Source organism: Sorex araneus, chromosome 2 (genome assembly GCF_027595985.1).
Source record: "Sorex araneus isolate mSorAra2 chromosome 2, mSorAra2.pri, whole genome shotgun sequence".
Classification (NCBI taxonomy): Eukaryota; Metazoa; Chordata; class Mammalia; order Eulipotyphla; family Soricidae; genus Sorex; species Sorex araneus.
The window spans coordinates 364,117,095-364,138,422 of NC_073303.1; positions in this window are offsets into that span (position 1 = coordinate 364,117,095).

The window sequence follows — 21,328 nt, forward strand, 5'->3', positions numbered from 1 at the left end:
ACAAAGAGAAATAGACAAACACCAAGCAGAAAAAGAAAAAGAAAAAAACCTAAAATTTTGCTTTTGGGCTGGCCCCGAAAAACATTAATCTCTTTCACTTGATGTGGCTCACTCTCATTCTTCCATTTTAATATCATAGAGGGGAGAAAGTAAAAAACCAATAACAGTTTACAGCTTTGACGCAGAGCACTAAAGTTGTTTTCCTATGAATATAGATTATTACATTTTTTTTACAAAGCAAGTAAACAGATGCATAAAAATGCATTATTTCAGGAGGATAAGAAAACCTGCAATAAGTCTAGGGGTTTAATTTGTTTTTATGATTACTTGTAATTAATTAGCATCAAAAGTATATTATCCACATTCGAAATTGTACCATCAGAAGTGAGCAAGGTACTCCAGGAATGATTGACTGGTTCGTTTTTATAGCAAGATAGAAAAAAATAATGCTTTCTTTTAGATTTTTTTTTAACTATGCTTAAATGAAAATGCCAAAAAACAGGGGCAACCCAGAAGAAGAGATTTAAAAGCAACAGATAGGAAAAACCAGTTGTATGGGTGACAGTGGCAGGAGGTGAAAACAAGGCCTATTAGCAATCCCAGATTTCTACCAGGTTAGGCCAAGAATAAATATTTCCTTTAAAACTAATAACAAAATTTGTTCTGCTCAATTGGAGCAGGTTCATCTACCTCTGCCAAAATATCACTTTGGACCAGTTTGGGGAGACATTTGGACAGGTGTTGTTATTTTTTTTTTTAACTAATTCTAGTTGTTTGTCACCATCTTCCCCCACCCCCACCCTCCACCGCCCTTTAAGATTAATGATGAAATTATTTGCTGTAGCATGGGTCCATTTAAAACGGACCCACAGGTTCAAAGGAGCTATCCCCGACCTCTCTCTGCTTCCTCTGACATTTACCGCAGCCGCTCACCCTCCTGTGAACTGTCCTTTGCAGAAGGAGTGTCAGTGAGAAAGAAAAATGGCTCTTTAGTAAGCGGACGGGTTTTATCTGGGAGGAGTATGTGCAGGGATTTATAAGACTCACCACATCTATTTTATTAAGAAGAACGTACTTGAACTGAGAACTCAATCTCTGTAATGCAAATAGAATTCAACAACCAGACAGGAAGTGCTGGGGGCAGGGCGGGCAGTGAAAATATTGAAAACCCACAATCTTCTTTCTTGCTTAGCGTCTCTCCTAAGAGTTAGGCAGTCTCTCTCATAATGGGATTTTGAAGCTTCCAGCGAAGTCAAATAAAATAAATAGATTCACTTTTAACAAGTTTCATTCCACAGTGACCCTTAATAGACACCTGTAAAAAAAAAATGTGTACACTATCCGAAAAGAAACTTCAAGTCTGTATTTTTCTAAACTATCTACTGGGACGAATAAACAGGATTACATGGCAAAAGAGAGTTGGGAAGAGGGTTTCACTTAGGTTTACTTCAATATTGATGAAAGCATATAAAACAAATTGCTTCTCAATCAAGTCCTAGTCAAGCAAGTGTTGACCTCAGACACTCTTGTGATTATCTTGTCCTGTTGCCTCCGGAGATTCTATTCCAGGTAAACATGATGCTACCTATGAACTTGGCTGGTTACTAAGGAAAAATGTCAGACTTAGCAGTCCCCAAAGAGAAAATGTCAAAGCAAACCAAGAATGTCTGTACTGCGGCTATTGTAAAAGAAAAGTCTCTACTAAATCACACGAAAGTAATAAATGATGGTCAGAGTTCAGGCTATACTAACTGCATTCTGGCTTAAATGTTTAAATTAAGGGTTTGTCACAAACCCTGAATTACTATAGCTGAGCCCATCCATCACTGCTGGAAGCAGGAGCAGGGGAGATCTGGGGAACCCATAAAGTTCCTTGCCAGAATATTTTCACACTGAGGTTTTCCAGTCTGTGTTACCAATAGTGAACGAACATTCTCATTGCCCAAACTTGCCGCCTGCCAAATTCGTCTTTGGAAGGTCATACCACCCTTCTCCAAATGCAGGGCTCAGGGACACATCATGAAAAGATGTTTACTTTTCTCACCCATGAGAGGAAAGTAATAAGCCTCTTGGAGACCAAACCGAGGAGAAAGTGCAATGCCTTGGCTTCTTGGAAGTCTTGACTTCTGAGGAAGTAGACTCAGGTGGCCGGCAGCCTCACTGAAGTCACCAAGGGGAAAAGCTCACATTCCCTTTCATCGTAGCTCATTTGGAACTTGGGTTCTTGTTTAGAGCAGATCTGGGCATTTCATTACAAAGCTGTTCTCTCTGGATCCAATGGGACCATTTAGCTCCTTGCTCGGTGGATGGCCAACTCTTCAGTGATTGGCCCTTTTTGTGTGACTGTCTGTGTGGACCCCTCAAGTCTTGATTTCCTAGGTCTACCTGGATATCAGATTTCCAATGCAGGTCAACTTTCCCACCTAGAATAAGTGTATAATTAAAGTTTACTTTGATTTCTTTCTGATATTTCAATAATGCAATAATTCTGGAGAGAATCAAGACAAAAAAAAAAAACAATTCTAGATCTTGTTCCATAGTAAGAGGTGTTATCCTAAGGATCCAGAAATTCTAGCGGAGACATCTTTGGGGAAGATCATTTAAAAGACAAAAGTATGTATCTGTCACTCCGCATCCCTCTATTTGGCTCTACCCACGTCTACCCACGTGTTCCATGCCCTACTGCGGCCTGTCTGAGGTATAGGACTCAAACTCTTTCTTCCGTGAGCAGTTCCCTTAGGCTTCTAAAATGGTTTTATCCTGGTAGTAGGCCCTATTTTTATTAGACGAGTTAATGCAATAACAGGTAATTTTGTATTGTTGTGTTTCCCTCCTGGGTAACAGATGTGCCTTTTAGCAGGAGCTCTCTAAATATATTTTGATTAAGAAGACTGGTCCTCAAGGGTGATGATTCTAATTCAGTAAGGGAGATATTTGGGCTAGATGAAGTCTTTTGGCTCCTTCTAAACCTCAGTGGGACAAGGCAATGACTACATACTCTGACTCTACAAAGTATTGCCCTAAAGGTTTGTGCTCTATTAATATAAGATGCATGATTTCCCAGATAATTGCTTTTATCTACCACTTGATATTTAACACAGAGGCACAGTCTCAAGAATTGCCTAGGGCAACTGTCTTGTTTAAAACCAACATTGCTTTAAATCTACACATTTCTAAAGCATAAAAGCACACAAGTCATATTTTACCCATTTCCGATTTATGACGTTCCCTGGGGATGCTTTTTACTCTAAAGTTTTTTTTCAAGACAAATATACGAACTTCCTTCTCTTTTTTTTAGAAGAAATGATTGATACCCAAGACTTTCTTGTAAATTTCTTTTCATCACATTGTATAATCCCTCTTAAAAGCTTCCTCTGACTAAACTCTTTTCTAAGCTATCCTTTTCTCTTTGAATAGCATGGTATATAAACCCGAATTTAAACAGTTTAATCACCCCCCTCTTCGATATCATGCTTCAATTGGAACTTTCTTATATGTTTATGTTGTCTCCTTCTTCTTTTTCTTCCTTTGTTGTTTTTATCTGAAACAAATTGTTAAAAACCTTTCCATTTCTGTAAACAGTGTTCTTTTCCTTGATTTTAGGCTACGGATGATATAGTTCAACTTGTCAGTTCCATTAATTGCTATAAGGAATGCTAGAAATAGAAGAAATAGTGATAGAATTTTGGGGTTCACAGAGAGAAGCCCCAAAGGGAACATTTTAAGAGTAAATTGTCTGTATGACAACAAGTAATAAGGAAAAAATATTTTGAGTGTTAGAAATATTGATATCTTTCAGGATTAGATGCACAGATTTTTTTTTTTGTCACTGTGCTTTACAATTTTACAATACTGTCAATGGTGGGGTATTATGCATATAATCTTCCAGCACCACATTACTCACCCCACCAATGTGAGTTTCCTACACTATTGTCCCCTGACCCCCTTTATTCCCTCAGAAGCCCCTCCCCCTAAGTTTCAGTACTATCCTAAGCTCTGTTCTATAGACCAGTTCTTGGGTTCTGTTACATTTGGTCATGTGTTCATTATGCTTCTTTTTTTTTTGGCTTTTTGGGTCACACCCGGTGATGTTCAGGGGTTACTCCTGGCTTATGCACTCAGGAATTACTTCTGGTGGTGCTCAGGGGACCATATGGGATGCTGGGAATTGAACCCGGGTTGGCCACGTGCAAGGCAAATGCCCTACACGCTGTGCTATTGCTCCAGCCCCTATTATGCTTCTTTTTATCCCACATATGAAAGAGATCATTCGGTATATGTCTCTCTCCTTCTGGTTGACTTCTCTTAGAAGACTACCCTCCATTTCCATCACATAATGACACATTGCAGGATTTCATTTTCTTATATAACTGAGTCGTGCTCTGTTGTGTTTATATATCATCGTTTCTTTATCCAGTCATCTGTTCTTGGACACTCAGGTTTTTTCATATGTCGGTTATTATGAATAATTAGGCAACGAACATACGGGTACAAATGTCTTTTGTGATTAAAATAGAGAGCACTTATGGTTCTTCCAACCATAAGTTAGAACGTAACAATTCTTACTATTTTAGTCGACTAGGTCATAGATCCTTTCCCTAAAAGTAATACAATCAAGTAAATAACCTACAAATGAAGTGTTAAAGAATTTCTAAAAGTATTCAGTCCCAAATTGCAAAGTGAGATAATAGTCAGGGAATATCAAAGACTAACAAGTGTGGTTCCTAGGGGCAGTATCAGTACAACTGTTGAGGTCAAATTGATCTGTTTTGGATGAGAGCTGATAAAAATTGTACATGACTCAAAATAGCAACTACAGAAGAATAAGAAAAATATTTTTCTTTTATCCAAATTAAATGCACAGCAGAGCCTGAAAAGCTGCCCGTGGTATATTCGATATGCCAAAAATAGTAACAATCATGGGCTCCTAACTCTACATAATGACCCTAAACTCGACAGGGACAAATGAGACATTACTGGTGTCTGCGTGAGCAAATCGATGAGCAACGGGACAAAATAAATACCTCTAATGTTAAGTTTCAGATTATTACAAATGATAAAATTATGTGTTATTTCTGATTTAGATAAAGTTCTTGATGAGATGTTTTCATGTTTTTTACTATATGTGCCTAACTTGGTTTTCTTTGTCCTATTTTCTATTTAATGACGAACACCTCATGTCATTTTTTAGTCATTTAAATGTTAATGAATGTCTTCTCCTGTAAGTAGAAGGGCACTAACTATTCAATAATTGCCAGTGGTAGAAAAAAAATTGAACTTATTCTCGCTTCAAATGAACTAAATCTTGTATCTCTTTTATTATTTAAAAATATATTTTATTGAGGTAACACCAGTTTACAAGAATGTAAATATTTATAAGATTGGGGGTGGGGGGGACGCCATGTTACTACAATCTATCCACCTCAAAAATTTCAATATTCTCTCATGGTAGTTATTGAGCCTCTTCCACTTCATCAGCTACTGGACAAGTCTGTTTACCTCAAGTCTGTGGTTTGTTCACGTGTCCAGGCCAGGGTAGATCCCCAGCACTGTACATGTCCCCAGAGCACCACCGGAGCCCTGACTATAGAGCATGGAGTAAGAACTGCAGGTGTGGCCCCCAAACAATAAATGAATGAATAAATAAATAAGATCATCTGAGTTAGTGACTTATTTTACTTAATATAACCCCTTCCAGTTACATCCAGTGTTTTGCAAAAGGCAAATCTTAGACATTATTTTTAACAATTAACATTCATTTTTTTTAAGCAGCATCAGAAAATGACTAATCCCTGGGTGCTATATATACTCTGAAAATTCTTACAGTGATTGTGCTGTCTTCTGGACCTTTCCTGTAATACCTTCAAAGCCAGGGTAGAAGCTCTTCCTTCAATTAACCAGGTGATTTATCATCTGTTGTGCTCATGAGGAAACTGATGACTTAGGATCAAGTAGGTCTGTTCTATTCAAGAGGTCTTGGGTACTAGATAGCTGTAGAATCATTCAAGCTAAAATTTCAATGACAGATGATTGTATTTTATTTTGATTCTGAGGACTCTAAGGAATAGAATGCCATAGGGAATCTGGGGGAGAGGAGCGTGGCAGGGGGGCAGATAGAAAGGTGAGGGCTTAAAGCAAGATAGAGAAATAAAGGCAAACATTTTAATTTAATAATCTTTCTTATGAGATTTAACACTGCTTATTCACAAGTGTTTTAGAAGAATAATTTATAGTTGGTAGTTTTATAAACTATTGAATTTCCTTTGAATTTTTTCTGGCAGTATTGTTGTTCATTAACTGGACGATACTTCTACCTATATCTATATTTTTATCTCTATGACACTGGCATGTTGGAATTACGACAGAAATTTTAGTCAATCAAATGGTGTCTAAATCCTTTGTGTTGCAAATTCTCTATTTATTGTTTCAATCCAAATCTGACTCCTTCAAAGGAGATCATCTGGTTTACGCAATTATTGAGAAAAGAGTTTTGTACTCAGGAAGTATCTAGATTCAAATTAAGATATGGCCCTTATCAACCTAGATTAGCCTCACATTAAAAAAAAGTGGATATTCAAACCTGTATTTCAGGGTTAAACAGGGACAGGTGCACACTATGAACATAAGAGTGGCTTTCATTCTCATTATTAACATTTCTCCTTCAATAGAATTCAACCAGTGTGAAACTGGGAATTTGTCAGAAAGCTAATCTGGACTTGGAATCTGTTTGACCAAGGAACCCTTAAACTCTGAGGAACTGATGCAGGAGTCTGCTGAAATATAATCAGAGGAAGTTACTTTTCATACACTCCTTTTCTAAGGCTAATCCTTGGGTCCCATTGTTTGATACTAGCCCTTAATTCCTGTTCTAGTGTAGCCCCTTAGGGTCATTCTTTCACATGTTATATGTCTTCCTCTGTACCAGACACTGCCTTGATCACTGAGAAGTGTTCAGAAACTACTTTGATTTCTCTTCAATTTTTTTCTATAGATATTATTGTTTATTCATTGATTTATTGTCTCTTTTCCCAAGGATTAAGATGTAAAGTTTCAAATGATAATCTTTTCAATAAATTTTAACTTGCTACAGATTTAAAAAAGGAAAGAGCTCTCTAGACACATAATTGCTTTCATGGTTTAAGGCACTTGTCTGGCTATCTTCTGGGAGAAACCTTTAGACACATAATAGCTCAAAATACACTTTGTCAAGGTAATCTGAAGGACTAACTTCCTCTTTCCCTTGTTTAAAAAAAATAGGAGATTTACCAAGAGAAATTCCCCTCCAATAGAGTAATACTTCTTCACAACTAAGCAGTTCAGTTCATGGTCTTGGACCATGCGACTGAGTCCAACAATATTGTCAGAATTAGGTAACACTCTTCTTCAAAGCACATCCTGCGTGAGCAATATCTGACTTTATAGTCTCACTGTTTTAGAGAACATGAGAAACATGGTATGAGTTGCAGGAAGAGGAAGAAAATTCAACCCCCAGCTCTTTAAATCCTTTTAAAATGGCATACCTCAATCTTTCACATGGTATGTGTCTAACTGACTTCCTAATAAAAAGAAATTCTTTTTTTTTTTTGGCATTTTTCAACCCAACAATCAGCTGGATATCCTGTCTAGACTTGACTCCAGCTTCCACCGCCAAAAACGTCTGTCCAGAGTCTCTCTCAGTTTTGCCTAGTGAACAGGAAGACTTGAACCATAACTGCTGTTCTACTATTTTCAGAGAAATAAAACTCGTCAAGAAAATGGTGAATATCCACAAAACCTTCTTGCTGGTTATTTACTGATGCATTAAAAAAAATTGGAGCTGTGATAGGAAAGTAAAAGTCTACAGGGACACACAGATTACTCAAGTCTCACGATCTTGACCTTGAGAGTCAGACATGCAAGTGAATATTTTCACACCATGAAGATGTGTATCTAATACAATTACTTAAATCAAAGGAAGTACAACCCCTCCTGAAAGAATTAGGGAAGGCTTTGTATCTTTTGCTTCCTATTGTGAGTCTTGCCTGAGGAGTTGCCTCAGGAACATGTGATTTTTAAGTCTTTATCTGAAATTTGTATGAAGTGATTTGTCTGAGTGTTCTCATTACCACTAATAATAGCAGTAATTTTGCAGTGTCCAAGGGCTCCCGCCCTGTAGCAGTTCTGTCTGCTTAGAGAACTGGATATGGAGATGTGTAACCCTAAACTTTTAAATTGCCAATTGCCTCTTTACGACTCTTTCTAATTCACACTGAGGTAAGCTGATGCCCTCCTGGAATTGTAGTATATGTTACAAAGAGGAATAATCCAAAAGGCAGCCTTATCCTCAGGGAGAAACAAAACCAAAAACCAACAGACCAGTCATGTGAATTTTCCATCTCAGAGTCAGAGAGAAAGAATGTCAGGACCAGGCCTGAAACTGACAATAGAGGGGAGTATAAAGTCCTGAAGTGGTAGATGCAAGCCTGATGTTGATCCTTGCTTTGGTTGATGAGCTACAATGATTTCACCCAGTCTAGAAGACACAGCTCGGCATTTCTCAATCAGAGGTCATATGATCCCCTGTCGGCCCCCAGGAAGCCCCAAGCAAAAATCACATAGACAGGGGATATGGCACGAGGTAAGAAGGGGCCCAAGCTGGGGAAAAGTTGAGTCACCAGTCTCGTTAGTGGGTAGACTAAAGAGGTTCCGGAGTCTGCCTTATACTACAGATGTCTAAAGAGCGGTGAATCTGAGCTGTGTGATGGAAGAAAGTGAAAAAGAAAGTTCCAGACAAAAAGACTCCAAAGATTAAAAAAAAAATAAAATGGAATGATGAAAGCATAACAAGTTTCCTGGTGGAACTGGAACAGAGTTTGTGGGTGACAAGTTTTAGCAGCTCAGGAGCAGAAATAGAAAGAGGAACACGGACTTGATCACAATGTTCATCATGTTGTTCAGTATCAATCAAATAATTGCCAGGATAATGATTTTCTTCTTGAAGGATATATTTGTGTGCTTCCTTTCATTAAATAATTGAATCTGTGCAAAACATTAGCTTCCCTTTTCACTTTCCTTGTGGCAAAGCTCTGTTGCAGACAGACCACAACTTCGCTCACCACATTTTATTACTAGGATCTTGTAATATTATTGCTCTTGACCTAATGTGATTATAAGGCACCCATTGTTCTCTGTTAAACCACCATAAATCCTTTTTAAAAGAGTCAAAATATGAGTGATACATAAAATAATGTATAATGATATCTTCTATTTAACCAGCCAATGGTAAATATTTCTTGAACACCTCTGATAGTTTTAACTCTATTATCTGGCAAGTCAGAAGTTCGTGATTTAGTTCCAGCATTCAATTATTAACATGTAATCTATTTGAAAATGTGAGTCATGTGCAGATAACATGATAAATAATAGTAGAAGGCATTCCATGCACAGTTGATATTGTCCCTGTTGTTGAGGTTCTTACAATTAAAATATTTCAGTATTTCTCTTGAGGATCTAAAACAAAGCTCCTGGAAGAGAGCGACACAGAATCTCCTGCCCCAGCGCCAGACTGTCTTCACCAAAGCTCCTCAGAGAGGAGCAGGTTGAGCTTCACTCCTCACCCTAAGGAGAGCCCCGGCAGCCAAAAGCACCCAGAACCCAGCCACAGCCATGCTCAAGGCCACTCTCCATATGCTCGGACAAGCCTCACCCATGAAGGAATCAACAGAGGAACCCAGATATGCGGCACCCGTGGCTGAGATCTCCAAGCCTGCTGGGATCAGGACTGGGCCTCCTCCCACTAGATCCCCAGTTCTCCAGTAGCTTGGCAGTCACACCCACAAACTGCCTCCTGGTGCCATGTAATCTCATCAATGGCCAAGATCCAAAGACTATAAAACAAAGCTTCTGGAAAAGAGCGATGCAGAATCTCGCACAGCAAAACCTGACAAGCTACCTGTGGTGTATTAGATATACCCAAAACAGTAACAATAATGGGCCTCAATTCCATGACCCTGAACACAACAGGAATGAATGGAGACATTACTGGTGTTCTCTTGAGCAACAGGACTACAGTGATACAGTGATTTCTCTTGAGGATTATAATTAATCTGTTCTACAGATCTGCTAATCATCTATTATTTAGATTCCTTCAAACCCTACTTCTTGACACTTTCCTTGTCTAACAATCCACCAACCAAGTTGTTACTACTGGACACAACAGAGACCATCACTCAGACACCAGGACAGTAACCATACCCTGGCTTTCATTTAGTATTTTGAGTACTACTCTTGAGTTTGTATCAAATGCTAAGTGATCTGCTTTCATGTCATTGCTATAATGTCTATGTGTTGATCATTATGTTCCAATTTCATATATATATACATATATATGTGTATACACACATATATGTATATGTATATGTATACACACATATATGTGTATATATGTATATATGTGTATATATATCCGAGAGTATCCCGTTCACACGGGCAGAGCCTGGCAAGCTACCCATTGCATATTCGATATGTCAAAAACAGTTATGACAAGACTCATTCCCCTGACCCTGAAAGAGCCTCCAATCATTGGGAAAGACAAGTAAGGAGAGGCTGCTAAAATCTCAGGGCTGGGAAGAATAGAGACGTTACTGGTGCCCACTCAAGTAAATTGATGAACAACAGGATGACAGTGACACAGTGATATATATATGTATATATATATATACACTCATGGAGGTGTTCATTATTAGTCAACTTTTACAAAATAACAACAGACACAGGGTTAAAAATAAGTCAAATCAGGAAAAGTACTCAGTGAGCAGAGGGATGCAATTTTCAAACCCTGGAAATGACACATGTGGAAAGAACTTTGCTATCCTGAGGAAATGGAATGGCCAGAGGCAGTGTGGAGAATGAGAGGACGGGGCTCAAGGGTCTGGTTCAGCTGTAAGGGAGGACAGACATCCCAGCTACAAGGTAAGGATCATGGAAGGGTATTAAGTGGGTGGGTGAGTCTTGCTTACACAATCTTCACAGACTATTCTGGATTCTTCTGTTTATAGTTGCTTCCTAGTAAATAAGAACTCTGGAGATTGAATTTATTATTTTTTTAAGTTCACCCATGTATTTCACAGTAAGTTCACTACAGCAGAGTAAATTGGGACTCCTTGGCCCCAAAAGACACATCTGGTTTCTAAAACAACAGTCTATACCCTCTGGATTAATTTCCTCCTAGAAAATTTCCCCTTATCTGCTGCCCAGGTCCTAACTTAAGGATAATTTTCATATTTTCTATTCTAATCATTGCATGATGTGGTTTTTCACTTGATTTTGTTGGGAGTGAAAAAAAAATAGAGCTTCTTGTAAAATATGCACAGGTTTACTCGAGCCAAAAGAGTACTTGCTCAGACTTTAAAGGCAAAACCAAGTTGGTAGTTGACAGTGTGGGTGATATTTGATAATTCAGAGGACAATTTAGTGAGGATTAATTGGAGGATTAGTCAGAAGAGAAGGATTAAAACAGAAACAAGAATCAAAGATTCTCTTTTGTTGTTGTTTCTTGTTCTTGTTTTTAATTCTCTGCTTTCCTGAAGGGAGAAATGAATGAAGCTTAAGGTTTAGGGATCATTATACCAAAAATAAAGAAAATTCTGGGAAACTGGAGGTCACAGTAAGGCAAGTGGGGTCATGAACTCCCTGACTTTATAATAATACTTTGAGTTAAGGGGCAGAGATTTTATTTTATTTTTAATTTTTTTAATTATATATTTTTATTTTAATGAATTAACCACGAGATACTGTTACAGACTTACAAATTTTCGTGATTATGTTTCAATCAAACAATGTTCGAGTACCCATCCCTCCACCAATGTCCATTCTCCACCACCAATGTTTCCAAAAACAATCTGCTTTCAAGATTCTTGGGCAATTTCAGGTCCAACGGAGGATGGGTCTTAAGTTCACCTAAAGCAGGAGCCTGTCCTTTCCCTTTGGTGGACACACACAGAAGGACCCTTTGGGCCAGACTTGGTTTTCAGCTCAGGTAACTCAGCCATCTGGTTGGGCCTGGGAATTCCTGTCCTCTCCCAATTCTCAGTTGTATTTCTCTTTCAATATCTGCCTCTGCCAAGGCACCAGGCATGACTGCATCCTACTCTACCCCAAAGAACTTTGGAAATATAAAACAATAGAGATGCTGAGTGGCTACATTTAAATATAAGAGCCCTCTTTTTATTACTGTTTTTTTTTACAGTTACAGACTTACAAACTTTCCTGATTACATTTCAATTATACTACGATCAAGTACCCATCCCTCCACCAGTGCCCATTCTCCATCAGCAATGTTCCCAGTATTTCTCCCGCCACCCCCACCCCATCCCCCAACACTGCCTCTGTGGCAGACACATTACCTTTTACTTTCTCTCTCCTTTGGGGCGTTATGGTTTGCAGTACGGGTAGTAAGTGGCTGTCATGTTTGGTCTATAGTCTACTTTCAGCACGCATCTCCCATCCCGAGCAAGCCCTCCATAAGAGCCCTTTTAATAATGACAAATGTCCATCAGATGGAACCAAAATTTATCTTCTCACACTCCTTAAGGACCCCAGATTTGGGGGTTGGAGCCGACCCGGGTTTGATCCCTAGTAGCCCATATGGTCCCCCAAGCACTGCTAGAACTAATTCCTGAGTGCAGAAACATGAGTAACCCCTGAGTACTGCTGGGTTTAACCAAAAAAGCCGAGAGAGAGAGAGAAGAGAGAGAGAGAGAGAGAGAGAGAGAGAGAGAGAGAGAGAGGGAGAGAGAGAGAAGAGAGAAAGAGAGAGAGAGCACTAGATTCTATAATGAGCAAGGTGTGTTTTATTGTAAGCACTCTGAAATGTTTTTTTCTCACTCTCATGGATGTCTTCATCCTACATGACCAAGCACACTGCAACTTACTTTTTATTTCTAAAACTAGCATTCAATTATTTTCTTTGTCAGTGCTTTTAAACACACTTGAATATCCCTTTGGGTCGTCTATAGATGCATAATTTTCTGGTCCTTCTATAGTGTAGAGGTGCCATTAGAGGTGTAAGAGCCACTTGGGTTCCAAAGTAGTTCAGAATGCTATTCATTGAGGTAAGGGTAGTTCCATGCTTAGCCTAAGAAGAAAATTTGTTGGCCTTGCAAGTAAAGTTATTTTCTCCCCCATAAATGTTAAAATAACAGATGTGTTGAAACTGATTGAGGGTTCCCAGAACTCAGACCTTCAGACAAGTGGAGACTCCAAAAACAACATTATAGTAACGTTCTAAAGTCATAGAGTAAACAAAATAGTAAGTATAATTTATAAACTCCTCGTTGGTTATTACAACAATTATTTTCCATTAGTATTATTGCTCATAATTATTATCAATTACTTAAATTATTTCGTTTGATCTTCACCAGTCCTTTGAGCTGAGATAGACATTCTTTCATCTCTAATAAATGAGGTAGCTAAAATTCAAAAGAACCAAGATACAATTTAAATCAGCTAACCTATAGGCTTTGATTCTACTGATAAGCTTTAGTTAGGTGCAGGACACCTAACTCCCACTTGCCCCATCTTAACTAATTGCATAGAATCTCAGATCAAAAAATAATTTAATGGATAGAACTAGGCATTTGGTAATGATATTGACTATAGAATATAAATTTATTTTATATTTTCATTAAATATTGATTCTGAATTACAGGCTAATCACAGAAGAAAGAATCACCAGCTTTTTGTAATATTCTCAATAATGACTTAAAAAACAGTAGTCCAACTGAGCTTATCAAAACTCTGGTTAAAGGAAAAAAATTAATTGGTTTCGGTTTCCTTATGAGGCAATTCTGACCTGTGGGGTAAATGGTTTGGAGAGTTCTGTAGAGAAAGATTCTGAAGCCATAGTTGGACCAGCAGAAGGAAAAAAAAATCATGTATTGGAAATGCATGCTATGACTTCATTTGGATAATGCTTTAAACAATCTGCTTTTCAAAAATTGTGAAATAGGGTAATTTGAATACTGAATACTGAATAGGGTATTATTAGCATTTTAGATAATAATGGAATTATGATTATGTTTTATGATCATTGCTTTCAAAAATTTTCTAAAATATTTACAGATAAAATGCTACGATGTTAATGTGCTTCAAAAATGATTCAAGATGGGGGTCAGAGTAATCTAGGACAGCAAGTCAGGTGTTTTGCCTTGCATGCAACCGACCTGGATTCCATCCCTGGCATCTCATATGGTCCCTTTAGCCACAGAAAGTGTAGTCCTGAGCATAGAGCCAAGAACAAATTTTGAGTACAGCCAGGTGTGGCCCCCCAAAAAATAAATCAAAATAAACTGTCTTGGGACTGGAAGAGAGTTTCAGGATATGGTGGGGGAATAGAAGTAACTCTAAGCGTAGAGAAATCAAATTATTTCTGAATTGATAATTCTTGAGGCTAAACAATAAATCATTTGGGGTGGATTGTGAACAATATTAACTAATTACAGAGGGCTTTTTGGTAAAAGTTTAAATATAATTATGGTTTTATACATTTTATTTTAATTTTGAGCTGATCAAACTCGGCCGATTGACCCCCCTCTCAGAGAGCCCGGCAAGCTCGTGCATATTGGATATGCCAAAAACAGTAATAATAAGTCTCTCAATGAGAGATGTTACTAGTGTCCGCTTGAACAAATCGATGAGCAACGGGATGACAGTGATACAGTGATACTTTGAGCTGATCATTGATTTATGTACAGCCTTAAGAAACAAAAAAGAGATATTCCATGTACCTTTTATTCATCCGCTCTTAATGATACCTTACTTAATGATAATTATAGTAGAACATCATAACCAGGAAATAGGTATTGATCCAAGGCACCAATCTTATTTGCGTTAATCTCATTTTATGTGCATCTTTTGGTGTTGTGTTCTATGCCATTTTTATCACGTGTGTAGTTTACCTGAGATCACTCTCTTGATCAGGACATAGAATATAAAGCTGAAGTAGTTCAACTGGCTGAATGTATGTTTTGTGTGCAGGAGGCCTGGGTTTGATCTCTGGTACTACCTGCCTCCCTACCTAGCACTTCTGAGGGTGCCCTTCAGCACAGAGCCAGGAATAACCTCTGCACACCACAAGGTATGGGCCCCAGACAAAGTAAAACAACATAAAGCATACAGTGTATTAGGGCCAGAGAGATAGCTCACGTGCTAATGCACATACCTAGCATATGTAGGTCCAAAGTTTTATCCCCTGCACCACATAACTAGCCTGACCTGAGCCCCTGAGCCCCTGATCTCCTACCTCTGGGGTAGAGCGATGAGAGACACGGGCCATCCCGTTCATGTATTTGCATATTCATGAACACTTATAAATGTTCCATTCAGTATGGCCACTAGTAAAAGAAAAAGATGCAGAATATAGTTCCATCATCCAAGGATTCTTACAAAATGATTTAGTACCTCGTTATTCCCACTAACACAAAATATGTAACTGAAGAAACTATCAGCCCACAAATGCTTTCTTTTTCCTTTCTTTTTGTATTTGAGGCACCATGACTTACAATACTGTTAATGACAGGGTTTCATGCATGCAACGGTTCCAACCACCTCTGCCCCCACCCCCACCCCTTGTGTCTGCTTCCCTCCATCATACCTGGAAAAGGACTTGAGTGGCGAAGATCATAAGTACGATGGAAGCAGAATCTGAGAAAAAGATAAAAGTAAATTGGTCCAAGTCTGTAAATGGAAAAGAAACCCATTTTTAAAAGTCAAGAATTTTTTGAGAGACTATTTTATAAAACTGTATATAATAATAAATGCCAACTTTCACACATTCAAATAGCCAGATTTTTTTTCCTTTAACAAATGACTTAACTTCTCTCAGAAGTAACTTTTCATCTGTAAAATGTGGCTAATTATACCTATTTAGAGAGCAACTTGTGAAAATGAAACAAAATAATATATGAAAGCACTTTAAAAATGGTAAAGTAATGCTAATAATAAAAGTATAATGATGATTTCCATGAAAGGAACACAAATGATAAATAATTTGACTAACATCAAGGATTTATTTTTGGAGAGAATGTTCCAGAATAAACCACACAGTCAATTCTAACTCCTTCAATCTACTATACACCCTACTTGTCGAGGCTTATCTTTATTACTGCTCATGGAAATGGAAAAAGTCTGGAACATTTTAAATCTCATTAGTGAAAGAATCCATTGAGAATTTTCAAATTTCTGGAGATAGAAAAGATCTTAATTCCACTTGTAAATTAACATACTGACACATAGAAATAAAAAGTGACTTTCCAATCAATAAATGATTCTTTTTACTTTATCCTAAAGTTTTTACTCTCCCATGTGTATCATAATTGTCTTTTTACTTTTAACACTTGATTAATCAAGAAATAGACATCTTAAGACAGTGGCACCCAAGTTGGAGAGATGGCTCGGGGGTCAGATCAGGTGTTCAGATCACGTGTGGGACCTTGAGTATGATCCTTGGTTGCATGCACCCTTGTGCTCCTCTTGGTATGAAGCACCACTGGGGCCTAATGTTGCACCTTCTAGCCCCGTTATAGGCCCTGGGTCCCTTGGGGATTGCTAGGGAACCAACCTCCTCAATAAAAGATTTAAAAAAAAGATAGATAGAAAAAGAAGTTGTTGCCTCCAGAGAGGAACAGCAAGGCAAAATGTAGAAAGATTTAGATTAGGAACCCCAAAATGTCAATCTCAGAATGGCCCCATAATTAGGACAAAGTATATCATAGGACGTTTACAGAGGCTAATCTAGTAAATTCGGGCGCTGTCAACGTTTCTATGCTTCTACTTAGCACTTAAGCTAAAGTCCCTGTCTTCAACAACTGTCAGGAAAATGGAGACGGCAAATCAAGAACCCGTCTTGATTACAGAGGCCCCTCTCTCAGACAATTCACTGACTGGACACAAATTCATCTTATAGGCAGCGTCACGACCTAGGCCATCCCACTGATATGAAAATTCCTTATCGTCTTTCCAGGTAATGAAGTTTCATTTTTTTAAAACAACGCTGATGGAGCCCTCTCTGGTTAAACACCTGTCCATTCCTGCAAGCCCCACCAGGAATCACTGTGGAAGAAGCAGATCTCTAGTGAAATTCTGGAAGTAAGTGGCCTTGCCTGTCAGATTCTACTTAAACACCACTTCTCGTATTAAATGCCAAATCCTCAGTTCTATGCACTGCTTCATTAGTTATTAATGAGGCAACATATTTGTTCAAAATTTATGATTGTTGATTTGCTCCCATCACTGTATGAAATATTAACATAGCATTTGTACTTGCAACCATTTGCAGACATTAGATTGTGTATTTGCATATTCATGAACACTCATAAATGTTTAAGGAGACAGCACAGAAAGCATGGGAGCTGTCAGACAGCCAGTAAAAAGGCATATTTACAGCGTTAATAAGTATTTGAGTTTATAGGCCAAAATGATGAGTAACAAATTAAGTGAATTTCTGGTTTGTCTATTGCAGAGAACTAGGGATTTTGCCACTTTTTAAGGCTTTGTAAACTAAAAATTCATTTCATAGCTGCATAGTGAATGCTTATTTTGTCACAGAATGTATGGCACTGTGCAAAGAAATTCCTAGGCGTGTCAGGCTTTTAAAGACTTCATTTTCACACTTGCTGATACATTGTTTTCCTGCTTTGAGCTTCCTTTCTATCAAAGTAACGTGGGAAGACAAATGTGTCATAAGAACCAGAGTTATTTTCTATTTTAGTTCTTTCAAAGAACTTGACAAATGATATGTTCTGATATGACAACATCAACCAATGTTCTTGATTCAGTCTGTGAATTTACATAAACTTGAACCTGGAGAGGAATAGGTTAAAGCTTGAATTCCTAGTGAATAAGAGGAACAAGCACATAAAATGTTAAAGGGGAGGCATATCTGACATACAATAATCCACCTTTTCGATATCTCTGCAATCCCATTTGATTACATGAAATCTCACCCTTTGGTAAAAAATCTAGAAATTTCTGTGGGTTATTGGAATAGTGGAATAAATAATAGTGGAATAAATATTCAACTGGATCCCTACCTCACACCATACATGCTAATCAATTTCTGATATACAAAATAAAAATCTAAATATAAAATTAAAGAAACAGCTGAAAATTTAATTTTGCGTTAAACACTACAGAATAATATATTTATTATCACAAGACAAGAAGAGAAAATTAGCCCATCTGTGGACAGCAAAACAACCTGGGCCATGCTATTCTTAAATATGTCAAATATTTAAACAATTTTGGGAATATGGATGTTTGAAGTAGTCACATAACCTTTTGAAGCAGGAAAATAGCATAATGAACTAGCCTCGGGTAATAGTTACCTCTGCTGTGATGGCCTGTTGTTCTAGTAGGTTGCTACCTATCCTACTGAATTTTGCTGTCCAAATGTGCATTGATAGATTCATTATCTGTTCTTTCATATAACCTGATGGCCTTCTCAGGTGACCCAAAACCAACTCCAGTTTTTCTCATCCTATTTATCTCTAATACCAGCAAGTGATTTTCATTTGACATTTAGCCTGGGTGCTGAAGAGGCCTGGGCTTTTCCCCCCCTCCTTCAGTGCAATAATAACTTCCCCTATCTGATGCTCATTTTTCAGAAATACACTTGCCCTCTCTCTTTCCCGGGGGCCATGATGCTGAAAGGGTATAGAGGAAAACACATTAATACTCTGAGAATGGAGTAAAATCGAACTTCCTGTGCATGCAAACTAGTGTCTCAGACACAACACACACACAATACACACAAAGTGCACATGACGTGTTCCTACACACAGGAAACAGTCTAACTTCTACTAATTGGAATCAATTCCTTTACTAATTCAACTTTTTTTTTGTTATAACTGCTAGACATGTATGTAGATTTAGAAAACAGTGAAAGTTATCTTTAAAATAAATTTATAGTTCTATTCCAAGAAAAGAAGCACAGTCCAAGTTATAAACGGCCAACATGCCATTTTTATAGAGATGAACAGAATGAAATTTTAGTCTATTCAAGCGTTTTATGTAAAAAGCAAAGACTGAAGGGGGGTTGTTAAGTGGTGTACCTGATAAAGTTCCAAGTAATCTAACCCTACAGCACAAGGAAAGATCAAAGAATTGATCTGTGTGTGTGTACGGGGGGTCACACAAAGCTATGCTCAGAGCTTACTCTGCGCTCTGTGCCCAGGAAGCCCCTGGCTTCACATTTTACCTCTAACATTTGGCTTAATTTCTCCATGCTTTTGATTCTTCATCATTTGGTAAAGGGAAATTAAAAGGAAAACACTATAAGATTCAAAGACATTACATGGAAAATATTTAGAATCAAACAACCCACAAACAAACTGAAACTTTCCTACTCATTCTAGCAAGGAAAGGGATAAATAACTTACCAATTTGCTTCTACTTGCAAGAAAAAAAATGAGGAGTCCTATCTTTGAATTTGGCATAGCCAAGAAAAATGTGTTTGAATAAATTGGGTAATTTAGGTACTCTAAGAAGTGAAGTATGAATTTTCAGTGACTTCACATGCTAAAAATTTTTCCTTGATGGGGCAGGTTAACAGATTGGTAGAACAAACTTCTTTCACTTAGTTGTTCAAGGTCCCAGATTGAAACCATTTGTAACATAGGCCTTTCAAGGACACCACTCTAGTCATTTCTATGTAGCAATGAAGGAAAACTTCAAAGAACATGAATGGTGTGTATGGATTGAAGGAGAGCAAAACTGGACCCATTTGAATGGACAAAGTCTAGGAATAAAACACATTATCAGTATCACTTTACTTTTCACTGGGCAGTGATCACTTTGGACTCATGTTTCAACCAGAAGGAGACAGATATTAAATACATGATGGATGTTAGTGTCTAGCGCGTAGGGACCAGTTCCAAACAAAAACTGCAAAATGAGAGTGACACCCTAACACTAAAGAGGAAAGGTACTGAAGATACAAATCTTGATGATCTATTATTTTCCAGTTTGAAGTCTGCACCATGAAAGTTGGAATCCAACTATTCAGTGAATAGATAGGCATCACTACCTCAACATTTTTTCAAAGACTGCTCAATCTGTATGTATCTCAGGAGGCAGATCAGAGAAAGATGGCTTTCTGATAAGAACATGCTTTAATGTGATGGATGGTCATAAAAGATAGGCCACGAACCTGAAATAGGTTAGCATTTAAATAAAAATGAATTTTCCTAAGTAATAGGAATGTAGCTTCTTCTCACTAGTCAAGTAGGCAAGAAAGGAGAGTAAGAATCTGACGAATGGGAGAAGATAAGGAGGAGAGATTCCAGGAATTTTATGAAGATTAATAGAAGGCATATTAGGAACTGTAGGCTATTGACTTGTATTTCCTACTATGAATTACAACCATAGGTCTTCTCTATCCTTCCTGAAACAATTTTAGGCTCTCAGTGATCTCACATTAAGATGTTGTTAAGGAAAATGACAAATAAAAAATAAAATAAATAAAAATTAAACAAAAAAATAAAAAGAAAAAATCAAAAAGAAAAATAGCACCTTTTATTAAGTAACAAATTTATTATTAGAATACATTTGTTGTTATAATAAATTTGTTATTATGATAACAAATTTATTATTAGGTATAAATAATGCAATTAAAAATAGAAAAATCACAACAAATTACATATTCTAAACATAAAAAAACATAGGCACCATAAAAACCAAATAACAGTGTTTTCATTAGTGCATGATCTCAACTAATTTTATAATGCTCGTTTTTCTTCATTTTTTGGCACATGTTTTGATGATGGCTTCTTATAATAAGGATTTGATAATACAAGTTTCACAGAGAGAATTAAAACATGAGTCAACCATTAAAACATTTAATCAACCTTCTAAGATCATTCATTATACATAGCTTGTGGTTGATTATTTAAAAATAGCTCTTTCAGGGTCAATATCATAAAAGTTTTAGGATTTTGGTCAAATTCAGGAAACCTTATACAATGCTTTCTGAATGAACTGCTCTAGATGTACATATATAGGATAGCTACATGCCTCGCTTTACAAAGATAATATTTAGGTATTGTCTCTTCTGCAAATTCCCTTTAAGAAAGAGAGAAAAATAGGTGGATTTCATGATTTCATGATTTTATCTGCTGACAAACTAAACTTACTCCTGACTGCAGGTCACGTCTTTTGTATATCAGTCATCAGTGAGATCTGGATCGCCCACTTGCAATGCTTATCTCTCGTGCTTGGGTGATGTTTTATTGATCAGCTTCTGAATTCACACTTGTGAATTGTTCCTCTTTTGTCAGCTAGATCTTTGCAGGGG